The sequence below is a fragment of the Ipomoea nil genome, unplaced genomic scaffold, assembly GCF_001879475.1.
Source record: "Ipomoea nil cultivar Tokyo-kokei standard unplaced genomic scaffold, Asagao_1.1 scaffold2845, whole genome shotgun sequence".
In the NCBI taxonomy this organism is placed as follows: domain Eukaryota; kingdom Viridiplantae; phylum Streptophyta; class Magnoliopsida; order Solanales; family Convolvulaceae; genus Ipomoea; species Ipomoea nil.
Window position 1 is genome coordinate 415,526 of NW_017619273.1, and position 2,633 is coordinate 418,158.

At 35.3% G+C, this 2,633-nt stretch overlaps 1 pseudogene; it reads right to left on the reverse strand.

The window, feature by feature from the left end:
• Positions 1-1,918: 1,918 nt before the first annotated feature.
• LOC109159781 lies at positions 1,919-2,373 on the reverse strand (annotated as a pseudogene).
• Positions 2,374-2,633: the final 260 nt, after the last annotated feature.

Here is a 2,633-nt window from a genome sequence, read left to right on the forward strand (position 1 = left end):
GTAGTTAAATAAATAACTAGTTGTAAGGCTTCGGCCTCTTGTGTTTGACTTGGAATAAAATTCCAGAATATTATTGAAAAAAAAAAAAAAAAAAGAAAAAAAAAAATGTTGTTGGAAACCATTAAATGGAAATAAATTAAACAATAAGTGAAATTAAATTAAACAATAAGTGAAACGATTTTTTACACTATATTATATCGCTTATGCATTCAAATGATCTTTTTAACTGGGATTATTAATTAATTAGGGTAAGAAGTAATTAGATCATGATATTAGTAGAAGAATAATTAAGAAATGCTATAATTGTTAGGATTTTAAAATTTTAAAATACTATATACAGGAATTTGGTAATTTTTTAAACTACAAGTAGCGTATATATAGTATATAGAAGCACCTTGTGCTCAGCTGACACCTCTGTCATGATAAACAAATTTCAATATAACTACAAGTCTATAAATGATGAAGAGGCATTACCATAAGTCATAACATATATATAATTTCTCTAGTAATGTCTACATATATTTATTTACAACACTTTCTCTTGGACATTACTATATCAGTATATCATATATATATCTTGTTAAGAACCTCACTAGAAAAACCTAGTGAAAAAAAAAACATGGTGAGGAAAAGATGACATGATGTATGTGTATTCATGTGTTGCATTAGCAGGTGCCTCGTTAAAAAAACATTTAATTAAGAAAATTATATAAAAAAAAAATCAAAGGAAAAAGAGTATAGTTGTTGGTCTTCAGAGCCCAATCTTTAGGATGATTCAAGTAAATGTCACTTCCCTTGAAAATAACAATCTTCAAAGCCTACACGTTCTAATATAATAAAATTAAACTTTGTTTCAAAATAAGTGTAGAAAAGAGATATGATACAGTATTCATGCTTATCACTAGAGTGAACATTTTGTATAATAATTTCATGCTGTGTCTCTTACGTAATTCATACAGATGAAACTTGATGATGGAAAAAGGAACCGATAGGCAACAACATTTTATAGTGTGTTGATGGCATGGTGGAGACTACCACTACTGAGCACGTTTGTAAGAATACCAATATAAAACATGATTTGAGTGGGTCCCTAGGCAAAACGCGGTTTGAGTGGGCCCCACCACTATGGAGCATGACTTTAAGAATTCTAATAAAAAAAAAATTGAGTGGGTCCCATGTAAAACGTTGTTTGAGTGGGCCCACCTCTACGAAGCACAATTTTTAAAATGACAATACAAAACACGATTTGAGTAGGCCTCTTGGTAAAACGCTGTTTGAGTGGGGTTTATCCGTACGGAGCACGACTTTAAGAATCCCAAAACAAGATACATTTTGAACGGATCCCCTAGCAAAACACCTTTTGAGTGGGTCCACCACTATGAAGCACCATTTTAAGAATCTCAATACGAAATAAGATTTTTGTGGATCTCCGGACAAAACGTGGGTTGAGTAGGGGCCACAACAGCAAAACACGGTTTGAAGGACCCCACTACAAGTCATGATTTTTAGTGGGTCCCATGGCGAAATGTTGTTTGAGTGGGGCACACTAGCACCAAAGCGTGATTTTAATTTTTAAGAATCCCAATATAAAACATAATTTGAGTGGGTCCATGATAAAATGAGGTTTATGTGGGTCTCACTAGTTAAGTGATAAACATGTCACAAAAAATTGTTGAAGTGGATCCCACTTCTGATAGACGTGGTTAAAATTCTTAAAGACACAATTTAATTGGTATCACAATTTCAAAATATAATTTTAGGGGATACTACATGTGTTAAAATCAAATGCTTATGAATGTATATATAAATGATGGAAGATTAAGAAAAATTCATTAATTACATGCATGTAATTAAATTGACATTTAACATTCATGATAGATACAAAATATATGTCCTTGATTGGTAGCTCTGATCTGCCTCAATCAAAACATGAAGGCCGGGGATCATTTAGGTGCTCATAACCTGGCCGTCCCCTTAGGCTCTCCTCCTCGGGGGTAAAGTCATTCTTGATGTTAAATGCCTGGCGAATCTCTTCTGGAGTTTTATCCTTGATCGAATCCGCCAAGGTTTGGCAAGTCAGAGTCAGAAGGTCCGTAATACGCAGGTAGTTTGCAGCCAGTATGAGGTCGCACAGAGTGGCCTGGTCGACTTTCATAAACTCGACATCGAAGCCAGTATGTGCTTCTCACAGTACTGAAGCACCATTGCGAGGATCTTTCCAGTAACCTTCGAAAGGGGAATGCAGTCCTCGGCGCAATCGTCTTCGATCATGTGCTTTAAAGTCTGCGACAGCTCGAACTCCTCTCCATCGGAACTTCTCACAGTCACCTTCTTCTCCTCCGCAGCCTCCGACGACCATGAAGGCCGGGGATTTAGGTGCTCATAACCTGGCCGTCCCCTTAGGCTTTCCTCCTCGAAACCGACCTCCTCTTTATATTTCCCCTTAAAGGGTTGGAGCTCATCTTCGATCATCATACAATATGATCCAAACAACGGTCTTAATTGTTTCATTGCAAATGGTATAGCCGCCTGTGTAACATGAAAAGCAATATAATTACATTTAATAATTAAAAAAAAAAAAAAAAAAAAAAGATGCATAAAGCAAATAAAAAAGAAAGCTTTGTCAATTGTAT